Source organism: Accipiter gentilis, unplaced genomic scaffold (assembly GCF_929443795.1).
Source record: "Accipiter gentilis unplaced genomic scaffold, bAccGen1.1, whole genome shotgun sequence".
NCBI classification, from domain to species: Eukaryota; Metazoa; Chordata; class Aves; order Accipitriformes; family Accipitridae; genus Astur; species Astur gentilis.
Genome location: NW_026061088.1, coordinates 1 through 16018, shown reverse-complemented (window position 1 = coordinate 16018; position 16018 = coordinate 1).

Sequence of the window (16018 nt, the reverse complement as noted above, 5' to 3'; positions counted from 1 at the left end):
CTCAGCTAGTTTAAGTCAATGTATTCTGTGTGTTCCGCTGAAGTCAATGAAACTAAACACACTATCATAGGAAAAAGATATTTCAGCACGCCTCAGACCTGGAAAACTATCTTGAAAAATGCCCGTAACTTTTAACACAAATTCTCTGCACTTCCCACGATCTCTCAACAGCGAGCAGTAGTAAGACCCTAACAGTTACTTGCAACCTATTTCTTGCATAGCATTCATTTTTATTTTAATTTTAAAAGGGGCAACTAATAAATAAGATTTTTGCAGCTACTCACAAAAATCAATAAGCAAAGACATTTGTTCCAAGACTTAAATTTCTTGTATAATTTAAAAAACTATCAAAACTCTGTAAAGTAAAATAGATACATTTACCTACTAATGTAGGAAACTACAGACAAACTTCAGGAAATGACCAAAGGTGCAGAGGATAGGCTAATGCCTATTAGCATTAGGTAGAAAAACAAGGTAGAAAAGGTAGAAATGCCTATTAGCATTAAGGTAGAAGAAGAACAACAACAACAACAACAACAAAAAACCCCCAGAAGTTCTACAGAAAAATGAGTGAGCAGCCCACAGCACTGGCAGACAACAGATTTTTTTATCCCCGCTTCCTCCACCCCTTCTTCTTACCCCCCCACCCCCGTTTTTTTTTAAAGGAAATAATTATTCTATTCTGAAACATATTGCCAGTGATGCAGTTGAAGCCAAAAGTTTAAATGAGTTCAGGAGAGAATTAACCGAATTCTAACACATGTGCCAACACAACTGCTATAAAAAGCATCTGCATCATGGTGAAATGCAAACAGCTACTCTGAGAATGACACATTATTATTCACTAAATTTGCCTTTTACCCTGTTGTATAGTTACTAATGTTGAAAAGAGTCACTGCTGTGCAAGAAACTAAAACTTACAGCGCTTCATGCTGGGAGAGAACTGTGGCCCATCAGCTCGTGGCTGTGAAGTCTTACAACTTAACACGTTGCAGTTGCGCACCAGCAAGTTCTGAGGTGGACTGCCGACTGTATTCAATAGTCACAGCTTATGTAGGAGGATATGATAAACTTGACTTATTTGCCTTTAACCGATGCTCCAAATATGTTAAAGTCGTTCTTAAAGCAGGTTACTGGTTTGATTACCCTTCATACAAAATCCTCCTTCAAATGGAGGTTTCTCTTCTCTTCTTTTCAGATTTAAGGCATGAACAGAAACCACACCTGCATCACCACTGAAATCAGTGCCTATTTTTCAATAAACTTTAGCAGCAGCATCAGAATTCGTCCTCAAGTACCGTTCATAAAGCAAATGCTTCATTCTTCAAAACTTTTTTTAGCAAAGGTTAGTAATGCTGTACCACAGACTCTCACGCCCAGTCACACGTGTTCTTCCCGAGACTGTTACGCAGCTTAGTATTTTAAAAATCGCCATCCTAACTGCGTACCTGATACTACTGGTTCTCCCCTTTTTAAAGTCTGATGTTAAGGAAAAGCTGCAAGTCCTACAAAACCAGGCAGACTTGCTTGTTCATGCCAAAGAGAAAAAGGTTAAGCATTATTAAAAAATAAGACTATTGCCTACCTTTAAGTATCCATAAAGCTATCAACATGAACCGTATGGTGGCCTGTTAGCATCGCTATTTGAACACGGGCATGCAAAATGTCCTTCAGTTAAATTCCAAACTCTATGAAGTAATTGGTGGGCAATTCCCCAAGGATAAAACGTCTATCAAAAGCCAACAGTAAGCCAGAAATCTCTTTCCGTTTCATAGGGTAAAAAAAAATAAATACAGTGAATCCTGAAAAAAGAAATAGATATTAGACAGGGAACGCCTATATAGTTATAGGGCAAGTAATAAAACATTTAGTGTTTTGATTTTATTTTTTTTTTCTGTCATCACAATAGTTAGACAAACATGGAAACATTTGCAACAGCAATACTTGGGTCACTTTAAAATCTTGGTAACACTGAAATACAGGGCAGCGAAAGCTAATGATGTGGGGAGGGGACTTCAGGTCTTCTTATTTTCATACACATTCACACACACACACACACATATAGATATATACACACGCGCACTCCACAACTCCAAAGAGCTATCTTAACTATGTCTGCCAGTAAACGGAAATAGTAGGCAGAAAGGAACCATATCTATACTAAGACAGTTAGCTGTGCCGTAAAACTGAAGATCACTGCAACCAGTGCCATCTTAAAGAAGAAAAAACAACCACCACCACCAACAACCAAAAAACCTGAAAGGAACCATCACTGTGCATGTCATAAGCATGAAGTTATTTTAACCTGATGACTACTCTGCTCTATACTTTAAGCATCATGAAGTTTTTATGTATTTTTAAAGTCTAAGGTTATTGTTTTAAATGGCCTACTTGTAGTGGCAGCCCAAGTAGCATTCTGGAGAACACCACAGTGCCCACAACTTCTACAGGTCAGTGCAGTCTGATCAAGCACTACATTTCTAGGGGAGGAAAACAAAAAACCACTACCGCTCATTTATTCGATTGAAAAGCTTATTACCTGTACCTTCCAAAGCAACAGGCTACAGGAACACTGAATGCAAAGTAAACCAGACCCATCTGGAATACTCTGACTCAGTCTCAGCTCCAAGTTACACATCTTTCATTTCGTATTTTAAGGGATTAACAGCATTTGGATGCACAGAAACTGTCTTTACAGTGAAGTCTGCAGACCTCCGAGTCAAAAGTTAAAATGTCTTCCTAAATTATAACAGTATTAGCACTTCCTCTGAAAAGGAGTGAAAAAAACACAACCAGGGAAGGAGGAAGTGACACAACACCAAGGGTTTTTTTTCCCAGAGATTACAAAATCCTGAGAGAACAAGATGCTTGTGCTATCAGAATAAAAATCCCCAAAGAAACAAAAGAGTTTACCTTTCCCTTGGAAAAGTTACTTTTGAGTCAAGATCTGCCCTTTTTCTCTCCCAAGCATGAAATCTCTCTTCAGCTTAAGACTCTCTTCTACTGCAGTAGAAATTTAGTGCACATGCTGGAACCTGGACAGAATCTTATTTAAAAAACCAAACAATACAATAGTACTACAGTGGCTAGAAATCTTTTACATATTCTGATGAAGAGACTCAACTTATTTCTAGGAAATAAAGTGTTTGGGGCCAAAGCCAACAGATGATGTTCATGTAAGGTTAAATTTTTATTAATTTTTTTTTTTTTTTTTTTTAAATTGATATATTGAAAAAAGCTGGAGAAGGAAGCGGGGACAGAAATGAAAAACCACTCAGGGAGTCAGTGGTATAGACTGTCACCATGCAATCTCAATATTGTAATTGCAGATCACATAGTCAGAACAAGCCAGTCAAAAGTAGCACCCTCCCTGGGAGAGGGGCGGGAGTCTCTCTCCCCTTGTCTTTCAAGCCAAGACCCAACTAGCAGAAGGCAGCTTTTCTGTCAGATAAAGCAAGGCAAAAGGATCACGTACAGCAACTTCCTTGCAGCCTCTTGCTCCTGAGCACCCTTCTTCACCTCTTTCTTTCTTTCTCTCTTTCTTCTGGTGATGGGAAGGCAAAGCATGTTCTGTTCCTGTGAGCCCATACTGCTTGTCCCTATAGTCACAGCAGGCACCTGTGATTCCTCTCCGAAGACATTTACGCATAGAAATCAGTTGAGTGGTGTGTTACGGAAGCATAAGCTGCAGTGGACGTGATTTTGAATCAGTTAATTTTGTGCCCACCATGACAAAATAAAACCAGCAATTTCTTACTTTATAGAAATTCTCCTAAAGTAGTAGTTGCCCCCAACAGCTGTCAAGTTTTTGTATCACAGGAGAACAAATGCAGCCAAAAGAACATTTTCTCTAAAAGGACCACTCCGAACTACACAAGCAGGCAGGCACAGGCAGCTCCCGATTTAATAAAGCGTATGTACACAGCACCACTTAGTGGTGCAAGCGGAGTCACCGCTGACAGGAATGAGAAGCTTGAACACCAACCTTCCCGCCCCGGCTCCCTGGACATGAACGATGTCTGGTCTGTCTGTCCTCACTCGCAAAATACCACTACAATGCCTTTACTACAAGAGAGTACATCTGCCAAGCAAAACAAGTCCAAGAGTGCTGAACCTCAAGGCCAGCAGAACCAACGGCTGCTGAGCATCAAACAGATGCATCCACTCTGAAGAGCTTTCAGAATTCTGCAGCACTCTACCACACGGTTTCTGGCGACACAGCCTGAAGCAGGGTTTAAACAAATGATCCAGCTTAGTATCTGCCTGTAGTGCAAAGAATAGCAATCTCTTGGCCCACGATTTGGGTTTTATATAGACTTGGGCCATAAACAAATGCAACAGATGTAGAAAAACTGAAGACCGACAGCAACTGGAACGTAACTATTCTTTTTCCACTCCATCAACCCGTTGGAAAACTCACTCACTCGTGCACTTACGTAACTGAGCACAAAGAGAACAAAAAGAAAGGCTTTTATTCAGAAGAAATTAGTGTGTCTTTACAGGAAAGTAACGGTTTCAACTTACAAAACCAGCATCATCATTAGTGATGCACCTTTCCTGAATAAGGGATAAAAGAAGAGGATAACCATTGCTTTTACTGATACGTTCTTAATAATTAGCTGAGCACTTCTAAAGAGGAAGAACTTTGCTGCTTTCAGGACCGAAGTAAGAAAAAGTCTAAAGCATAGTCTTCCTGACGTGGGAAGACGTGTCCGCAAGAGAGGCACAAGATCCGATACAGAAATGTATCTACGTCTCGCTGAAAATTTGCACTCTAAGCATCACCAGCTTCTGCTTCCAGGGCAGTATACCACCAGCTTAACCGGAGGGTAGTAATTTTACCCCACACAAGAAGTCAGAACACGCACTATCCTTTAAGGAGGCAGAACAATAACCAAAGCAGGAAGAGGCTTAGAAATTAAGGCAAGATGGCACTTGCTCAGACACACAGTGAGGAGGTGCAAGCTGGGTAAGACAGCAAAATGGAGATTGTTCCTCATTCACACAGAGCTCATTTCGACTCGAGTTGGTCGTCCTCTCCTCTTCCCACAAAATTAGGAATGCTTTTACGTAGGAAGTCCTGACTTTGTAGCCATCTATGCCGACAAACAACAAACTATTCTAGGTCTGCTCTTGTGGTATTTAGGAAGTCGCAGAATTCAGCTTAGGGATGCATAATCACAGTATTTAATTACTGTTGCAGTACTGACCTACCTACACCAGCAGATAATAAACTAAAAATCATAGTGCTTCTGATTTGGTATAAGCCAACAGACCTCCAGATTTTTTTCAGAGCACGTAAAGGTACAGCTCTCTGGGCATCACATGGTAATCATAACTGCCAAATGACTTGACAAGCTTGTAAACATCCAAACTGCTGCAAACACATCTATACATACAATAATGGATAAAACGTAGATGCATTCCACCTACACGCTTATGCAGGCAAACACTCGTGAGTTAAAAGCCACTGTATGAACCAGCTTACGGAGCGCTTAACAAAGCCAGTGATTCCCTGGCACACCTGAAGACCAGAAAAACATTCACCAAATAAAGTTAGGGACATGCTCTTTTTTTTTTTTTTTTTTTTTTTTTTTTTTTTTTTTTTTAAACTGTAACGTGTACTAAGACAGCAAGGTCACTTTTCCAGCATCATTCATACACACATATGCCCCAGAAGCTACTTGAAATTACCTTGTGTAATGGAATTGTCTGGAAAGCTCAGCTTAAAGTAGCTGAGCTCAGTGACTGATTGATTTACAGGTACAGAAAATAAATGCATGCAGCATTTTAACAATGCTGACTTACCAGTGTTATGTTATTTCCATTTAGCAAAATCTGGTCTAGCTTTGTGATTCTTCTGCCCTCAGACGGAGTCTCACTGAAGCAGCGTTAAAAACAAATAAGTAAGCACACATAACCAGGGACAACAGTTCCAGTTTTGATTACAGAATAAATCTCTACATTAAGATGGCAGTTGTTGGAACTAAGAAATGAATTGGCCACGCTGCAGCCTGATCTTGACAAATTGACCGCCTGGATAAAGCAAGCTATCTGGCAACTAAAAAGATCCATTGTACTTTTCTGCTCAGTACACCTAAAGATACAGATTTCACCCTCGAAATCTCGGCAATTTCTTGAATACCACCAACACTCAGAACAGGTTTCAAATAGCAACGTGGCAGGACAAAGTAATAAATGCTTATCCTTAAGTCTGCTAACTCTCTAAGCCTTTGCCTAGACCTTAAGGAAATGTAAAAACAAACAAACTACTGGAAAGTTCAACACACAATCCACGCAAAGTTAAGGCTATCAAGTAGGAACCGGATTACAAGTATAAGTCATGCAACAGCTACTCTATAACATGGATGTCCTGAACAGATCCTCCTCTACAGTTTAAGTCCAAGGTACAAACCATTCAGCTGGCAAGTATTCCAAAAATATAAAACCTCTTTGCTTACAGAGCTTACACAGTATTTTTCCCCAGGAAACCAAATGTTCAAGAGGAACAGGAGGCAGAAACAACCTTTACAATTCTGTAACGTCTTCTAGCACCGTATCTGAAAATCCAGTTTCAAGGAAAATAAGGCCCCGAATTTAAAAATAAAACTATTTCCAGTTATTTCCATGTCACACTGAGCTGTGATTTTACCTGTAAAACAAAAAAATCAGAACAAGACAACTGATCCATACAAAAAAGGCTCTCCTATCCGGCTCTCTTTCAAATGCTGGCATTTTCTGTGACTTGGATTTTGCCTGTTATTATGAGATCATTACATCACCTATCACACAAGTGTAGCTTTGTTATCTTTGAAAGAAAAGCTGCTAGACAATATACAACACAAAGTTAGACAAGCGAGGGCAGTACACAGGGATTTCACAGGCACTCTGGAATTGGGCACCCGACTTGAATTCCTGGCTTTGAAAACCTCTCTCCAAATGACTTACCGTCTTTCACTAAGATCCAGCAGCAGTTCTCTCCTGTGCCTCATGCTCTTCTTTAGCCAGCCAAAGCCCACGGAGCTGCACTGTAAGCTTGAAGGCCAGTGTGCCAGCTGCATGTCCTATTTCTGTCACCTAGTTCTTATGTACCGTTTCTTGCTAATCAAAAGGCCCAGTGAATCCTCCTCACACATCACACTTGAGGTAGTACATCCAAGCATTATTTCTGCCGCGCTACATTTGCACGGATTAGCTGCTGAACCCTCCAGATGATGTACTGCTTTTCAAGAAGGGTGTAGAATAACTGGTGAGGGTCTACAGTAAGTCCAAGAGGGTGCTCAACGATGTACAGGAGTCTGACTTCAAAGCATAAATTGAAAAACAGCCTCTTAACCTAGAAAGGGCAATACTGGAGAGAAAGAACAATGTTTAAACTCTAAAAGGTAGCTATAAGGAACAACTTTTCTGTGCATCCACGGCACACAGTTACACGGAATCATGGGGCTTAAATTACAACCTGAAAAACTTAGGGTATGTGGCAATCTTTGCAACAGTAGTAATAATTACAGGAAATGTTTAAGAATAAATTAGGCAAGCGTTTGTCAAGAATGGTACAGAACGTTGATCATTCACCTCTAGAATGAGAGCAACACTAGACTATCTTCAAAGGTTCTTCTTTCCCCACTGCTGTCCCTCTCCGTATTTCTACCCTCAAACACAAGCATCATCCCCAGCTCTGCACTTACAATTCTATCTGCATATGCACATGTCTAGAGATGCACATTTATTTCTTCGTTACACACAGCTGAAGGAGACTACTCAGAGGTAAGCCAATTTACATAAACAGCTTTTGAAAGTTAAACACCTCAGCTTCTTGCAAAACGTCAGCCCAACAGAACACCGTCAGCCCAACAGAACACCGGGAGCGGTATGTAAATCCTTATGCCAAAACTGCATTCTCTTAAATCTTATGAAAACCATCTCTAATATAAAGCCTGACTTGTCCATTTTCTGACACTCCCCTTCTCTGTCATCAAGGTACTTATTAGACAGTAAAACAACTGACGGGGTAAACACCATAACTAGCACAATAGCTGACTTCCGTAGCAGTTGCATATCAGGTCTGAAGAAATGTGAGTTTAGTAGGTAGATACACATTCAGAAATGCACAAGAACTGAAAGGAGTAATCTGTAACTGGTAGACTAAGAACACTGCAATAGCATGCAATGTAAATCAACATGCACCTATAGGGAAGGGAAGTACAGAAACATTCTTCTGGATTGAAAAAAAAAAAATATACGCAGCAATGGTAGGAAAAGGTACTTGGAACGTGCCACTTTCAATCCACTGAAACAATGTCTGCAACAGCAGTAAGAACACTGGCAAACTACCTTCTCTGTTCCACAGGGCCTTGAAACCCATACGCATTGTCTGTTGCCAGGTGCCCTTAGGAAACAAAGGCGCTGCGATCAGTAGAAGCGTGTAGAACACCGAAAATGAAACTTTTGAGTATGTCACATGCAAGATCCTCATTCTCCGTACAGTCTACAAGGTTACACAATTGTAAAATACTTTGTAAGAATGAGAATCCTGACGTTTGCCTTGGATTAAAAAAGTTTTAAAACTCCGTTTTGAGGTTTTTTTCCAAGGGTTTTAGAAATAAAAGCATCTTAGTAAAGTGATTTTCACACACTGCACAGACACAAGCAGCGTTTCTCCCACTGCGAGAGGAGTATCAAAATACTCTTATCTAATATGTTATAGACAAGAGTGACCAAGGTCACAGGAGAATCTGTACTTTCCCACTGATTACAAGGAACGGGCCAGCTGCTTTGTGCCTCCTATGCAGCTGGAGCATGCAGTTGCCTGGTAACTCGTTCCGACCTATTGCATCTTAATCACATATACATGGAGGAATACCAAGCTGACCGCTTAGGTTTATCAGCCAAAACAGTTTACAGCAACGCAATAGTTTAGAGCAATTCAGGAAGTTTAACACTGAATTTAGGTATGCGCTTATATGGTTTGACGAACAGAACTTTTATAAATGAAAGGGAAACAACAGGTGACTTTAGAGCATACAAAAGGTATAGTCTACAAACCAAATATCAATTATTAGCAATGTTTCCCTGTTCAAAGGGCATCACTTAATGTCTCAGACTCAACAAGCATGAACTGACAGACTGTTATGATTTGAAAATTTTAAAAAAGTTCTAATAGTGTGCCCAAAACAGAGCTGTTTCAGTGTTCAGGCTAGACTCGTTGTCTCCAGTAAATACATATCTTAATTCTAACACAGGATAAAAACCGATTTATAAATTTCCTCTTGTAAAAATGAAACTGTTCCAATCACCCTGTTCACTCCTATTTAAGATATTAAATAGGGCAAATCAGAAGTAACTTGAACCAATCCCTCCCACCCAGCTATAAACCAGGACCATATACAGCCCTTGCAGACTACACAAGACCCTGTCTCATTCCAGCCATATCATTAGCACAAGCTGTGCAAACCCATGCAAATCAACAGGTTTTCCAGGCATAAAAGCAGACTCCAACAGCAGTTAAGCCACTTCTTACAACTGACAATGTCATACTTCCATCACTGATTATAGCACAAGAACAAAAGAGAATGGGTCTTTATTGTCCTTCATGAACTTGAGGGGCTGCAAGAAACCAGTGAAGTTACAAGCCTGGATTCTGTAATGTCGCTATCAGCATAATTTCCAGATCAAAGATCCGGCCTCCTGTTACGATCATCAAACATAATTTTGAGTTCAGGGGACAGGTCATCACAACACTATGTTAGGTAGAGTATAAAACCTTATCATCAGATTCTCAGCTAGTTTAAGTCAATGTATTCTGTGTGTTCCGCTGAAGTCAACGAAACTAAACACACTATCATAGGAAAAAGATATTTCAGCACGCCTCAGACCTGGAAAACTATCTTGAAAAATGCCCGTAACTTTTAACACAAATTCTCTGCACTTCCCACGATCTCTCAACAGCGAGCAGTAGTAAGACCCTAACAGTTACTTGCAACCTATTTCTTGCATAGCATTCATTTTTATTTTAATTTTAAAGGGGCAACTAATAAATAAGATTTTTGCAGCTACTCACAAAAATCAATAAGCAAAGACATTTGTTCCAAGACTTAAATTTCTTGTATAATTTAAAAAACTAGCAAAACTCTGTAAAGTAAAATAGATACATTTACCTACTAATGTAGGAAACTACAGACAAACTTCAGGAAATGACCAAAGGTGCAGAGGATAGGCTAATGCCTATTAGCATTAGGTAGAAAAACAAGGTAGAAAAGGTAGAAATGCCTATTAGCATTAAGGTAGAAGAAGAAGAAGAAGAAGAACAACAACAACAACAACAAAAAACCCCCAGAAGTTCTACAGAAAAATGAGTGAGCAGCCCACAGCACTGGCAGACAACAGATTTTTTTATCCCCGCTTCCTCCACCCCTTCTTCTTACCCCCCCACCCCCGTTTTTTTTTAAAGGAAATAATTATTCTATTCTGAAACATATTGCCAGTGATGCAGTTGAAGCCAAAAGTTTAAATGAGTTCAGGAGAGAATTAACCGAATTCTAACACATGTGCCAACACAACTGCTATAAAAAGCATCTGCATCATGGTGAAATGCAAACAGCTACTCTGAGAATGACACATTATTATTCACTAAATTTGCCTTTTACCCTGTTGTATAGTTACTAATGTTGAAAAGAGTCACTGCTGTGGCAAGAAACTAAAACTTACAGCGCTTTATGCTCGGAGAGAACTGTGGCCCATCAGCTCGTGGCTGTGAAGTCTTACAACTTAACACGTTGCAGTTGCGCACCAGCAAGTTCTGAGGTGGACTGCCGACTGTATTCAATAGTCACAGCTTATGTAGGAGGATATGATAAACTTTACTTATTTGCCTTTAACCGATGCTCCAAATATGTTAAAGTCGTTCTTAAAGCAGGTTACTGGTTTGATTACCCTTCATACAAAATCCTCCTTCAAATGGAGGTTTCTCTTCTCTTCTTTTCAGATTTAAGGCATGAACAGAAACCACACCTGCATCACCACTGAAATCAGTGCCTATTTTTCAATAAACTTTAGCAGCAGCATCAGAATTCGTCCTCAAGTACCGTTCATAAAGCAAATGCTTCATTCTTCAAAACTTTTTTTAGCAAAGGTTAGTAATGCTGTACCACAGACTCTCACGCCCAGTCACACGTGTTCTTCCCGAGACTGTTACGCAGCTTAGTATTTTAAAAATCGCCATCCTAACTGCGTACCTGATACTACTGGTTCTCCCCTTTTTAAAGTCTGATGTTAAGGAAAAGCTGCAAGTCCTACAAAACCAGGGCAGACTTGCTTGTTCATGCCAAAGAGAAAAAGGTTAAGCATTATTAAAAAATAAGACTATTGCCTACCTTTAAGTATCCATAAAGCTATCAACATGAACCGTATGGTGGCCTGTTAGCATCGCTATTTGAACACGGGCATGCAAAATGTCCTTCAGTTAAATTCCAAACTCTATGAAGTAATTGGTGGGCAATTCCCCAAGGATAAAACGTCTATCAAAGCCAACAGTAAGCCAGAAATCTCTTTCCGTTTCATAGGGTAAAAAAAATAAATACAGTGAATCCTGAAAAAAGAAATAGATATTAGACAGGGAACGCCTATATAGTTATAGGGCAAGTAATAAAACATTTAGTGTTTTGATTTTATTTTTTTTTTCTGTCATCACAATAGTTAGACAAACATGGAAACATTTGCAACAGCAATACTTGGGTCACTTTAAAATCTTGGTAACACTGAAATACAGGGCAGCGAAAGCTAATGATGTGGGGAGGGGACTTTAGGTCTTCTTATTTTCATACACATTCACACACACACACACACATATAGATATATACACACGCGCACTCCACAACTCCAAAGAGCTATCTTAACTATGTCTGCCAGTAAACGGAAATAGTAGGCAGAAAGGAACCATATCTATACTAAGACAGTTAGCTGTGCCGTAAAACTGAAGATCACTGCAACCAGTGCCATCTTAAAGAAGAAAAAACAACCACCACCACCAACAACCAAAAAACCTGAAAGGAACCATCACTGTGCATGTCATAAGCATGAAGTTATTTTAATCTGATGACTACTCTGCTCTATACTTTAAGCATCATGAAGTTTTTATGTATTTTTAAAGTCTAAGGTTATTGTTTTAAATGGCCTACTTGTAGTGGCAGCCCAAGTAGCATTCTGGAGAACACCACAGTGCCCACAACTTCTACAGGTCAGTGCAGTCTGATCAAGCACTACATTTCTAGGGGAGGAAAACAAAAACCACTACCGCTCATTTATTCGATTGAAAAGCTTATTACCTGTACCTTCCAAAGCAACAGGCTACAGGAACACTGAATGCAAAGTAAACCAGACCCATCTGGAATACTCTGACTCAGTCTCAGCTCCAAGTTACACATCTTTCATTTCGTATTTTAAGGGATTAACAGCATTTGGATGCACAGAAACTGTCTTTACAGTGAAGTCTGCAGACCTCCGAGTCAAAAGTTAAAATGTCTTCCTAAATTATAACAGTATTAGCACTTCCTCTGAAAAGGAGTGAAAAAAACACAACCAGGGAAGGAGGAAGTGACACAACACCAAGGGTTTTTTTCCCAGAGATTACAAAATCCTGAGAGAACAAGATGCTTGTGCTATCAGAATAAAAATCCCCAAAGAAACAAAAGAGTTTACCTTTCCCTTGGAAAAGTTACTTTTGAGTCAAGATCTGCCCTTTTTCTCTCCCAAGCATGAAATCTCTCCTTCAGCTTAAGACTCTCTTCTACTGCAGTAGAAATTTAGTGCACATGCTGGAACCTGGACAGAATCTTATTTAAAAAAACAAACAATACAATAGTACTACAGTGGCTAGAAATCTTTTACATATTCTGATGAAGAGACTCAACTTATTTCTAGGAAATAAAGTGTTTGGGGCCAAAGCCAACAGATGATGTTCATGTAAGGTTAAATTTTTATTAATTTTTTTTTTTTTTTTTAAATTGATATATTGAAAAAAGCTGGAGAAGGAAGCGGGGACAGAAATGAAAAACCACTCAGGGAGTCAGTGGTATAGACTGTCACCATGCAATCTCAATATTGTAATTGCAGATCACATAGTCAGAACAAGCCAGTCAAAAGTAGCACCCTCCCTGGGAGAGGGGCGGGAGTCTCTCTCCCCTTGTCTTTCAAGCCAAGACCCAACTAGCAGAAGGCAGCTTTTCTGTCAGATAAAGCAAGGCAAAAGGATCACGTACAGCAACTTCCTTGCAGCCTCTTGCTCCTGAGCACCCTTCTTCACCTCTTTCTTTCTTTCTCTCTTTCTTCTGGTGATGGGAAGGCAAAGCATGTTCTGTTCCTGTGAGCCCATACTGCTTGTCCCTATAGTCACAGCAGGCACCTGTGATTCCTCTCCGAAGACATTTACGCATAGAAATCAGTTGAGTGGTGTGTTACGAAGCATAAGCTGCAGTGGACGTGATTTTGAATCAGTTAATTTTGTGCCCACCATGACAAAATAAAACCAGCAATTTCTTACTTTATAGAAATTCTCCTAAAGTAGTAGTTGCCCCCAACAGCTGTCAAGTTTTTGTATCACAGGAGAACAAATGCAGCCAAAAGAACATTTTCTCTAAAAGGACCACTCCGAACTACACAAGCAGGCAGGCACAGGCAGCTCCCGATTTAATAAAGCGTATGTACACAGCACCACTTAGTGGTGCAAGCGGAGTCACCGCTGACAGGAATGAGAAGCTTGAACACCAACCTTCCCGCCCCGGCTCCCTGGACATGAACGATGTCTGGTCTGTCTGTCCTCACTCGCAAAATACCACTACAATGCCTTTACTACAAGAGAGTACATCTGCCAAGCAAAACAAGTCCAAGAGTGCTGAACCTCAAGGCCAGCAGAACCAACGGCTGCTGAGCATCAAACAGATGCATCCACTCTGAAGAGCTTTCAGAATTCTGCAGCACTCTACCACACGGTTTCTGGCGACACAGCCTGAAGCAGGGTTTAACAAATGATCCAGCTTAGTATCTGCCTGTAGTGCAAAGAATAGCAAATCTCTTGGCCCACGATTTGGGTTTTATATAGACTTGGGCCATAAACAAATGCAACAGATGTAGAAAAACTGAAGACCGACAGCAACTGGAACGTAACTATTCTTTTTCCACTCCATCAACCCGTTGGAAAAACTCACTCACTCGTGCACTTACGTAACTGAGCACAAAGAGAACAAAAAGAAAGGCTTTTATTCAGAAGAAATTAGTGTGTCTTTACAGGAAAGTAACGGTTTCAACTTACAAAACCAGCATCATCATTAGTGATGCACCTTTCCTGAATAAGGGATAAAAGAAGAGGATAACCATTGCTTTTACTGATACGTTCTTAATAATTAGCTGAGCACTTCTAAAGAGGAAGAACTTTGCTGCTTTCAGGACCGAAGTAAGAAAAAGTCTAAAGCATAGTCTTCCTGACGTGGGAAGACGTGTCCGCAAGAGAGGCACAAGATCCGATACAGAAATGTATCTACGTCTCGCTGAAAATTTGCACTCTAAGCATCACCAGCTTCTGCTTCCAGGGCAGTATACCACCAGCTTAACCGGAGGGTAGTAATTTTACCCACACAAGAAGTCAGAACACGCACTATCCTTTAAGGAGGCAGAACAATAACCAAAGCAGGAAGAGGCTTAGAAATTAAGGCAAGATGGCACTTGCTCAGACACACAGTGAGGAGGTGCAAGCTGGGTAAGACAGCAAAATGGAGATTGTTCCTCATTCACACAGAGCTCATTTCGACTCGAGTTGGTCGTCCTCTCCTCTTCCCACAAAATTAGGAATGCTTTTACGTAGGAAGTCCTGACTTTGTAGCCATCTATGCCGACAAACAACAAACTATTCTAGGTCTGCTCTTGTGGTATTTAGGAAGTCGCAGAATTCAGCTTAGGGATGCATAATCACAGTATTTAATTACTGTTGCAGTACTGACCTACCTACACCAGCAGATAATAAACTAAAAATCATAGTGCTTCTGATTTGGTATAAGCCAACAGACCTCCAGATTTTTTTCAGAGCACGTAAAGGTACAGCTCTCTGGGCATCACATGGTAATCATAACTGCCAAATGACTTGACAAGCTTGTAAACATCCAAACTGCTGCAAACACATCTATACATACAATAATGGATAAAACGTAGATGCATTCCACCTACACGCTTATGCAGGCAAACACTCGTGAGTTAAAAGCCACTGTATGAACCAGCTTACGGAGCGCTTAACAAAGCCAGTGATTCCCTGGCACACCTGAAGACCAGAAAAACATTCACCAAATAAAGTTAGGGACATGCTCTTTTTTTTTTTTTTTTTTTTTTTTAAAACTGTAACGTGTACTAAGACAGCAAGGTCACTTTTCCAGCATCATTCATACACACATATGCCCCAGAAGCTACTTGAAATTACCTTGTGTAATGGAATTGTCTGGAAAGCTCAGCTTAAAGTAGCTGAGCTCAGTGACTGATTGATTTACAGGTACAGAAAATAAATGCATGCAGCATTTTAACAATGCTGACTTACCAGTGTTATGTTATTTCCATTTAGCAAAATCTGGTCTAGCTTTGTGATTCTTCTGCCCTCAGACGGAGTCTCACTGAAGCAGCGTTAAAAACAAATAAGTAAGCACACATAACCAGGGACAACAGTTCCAGTTTTGATTACAGAATAAATCTCTACATTAAGATGGCAGTTGTTGGAACTAAGAAATGAATTGGCCACGCTGCAGCCTGATCTTGACAAATTGACCGCCTGGATAAAGCAAGCTATCTGGCAACTAAAAAGATCCATTGTACTTTTCTGCTCAGTACACCTAAAGATACAGATTTCACCCTCGAAATCTCGGCAATTTCTTGAATACCACCAACACTCAGAACAGGTTTCAAATAGCAACGTGGCAGGACAAAGTAATAAATGCTTATCCTTAAGTCTGCTAACTCTCTAAGCCTTTGCCTAGACCTTAAGGAA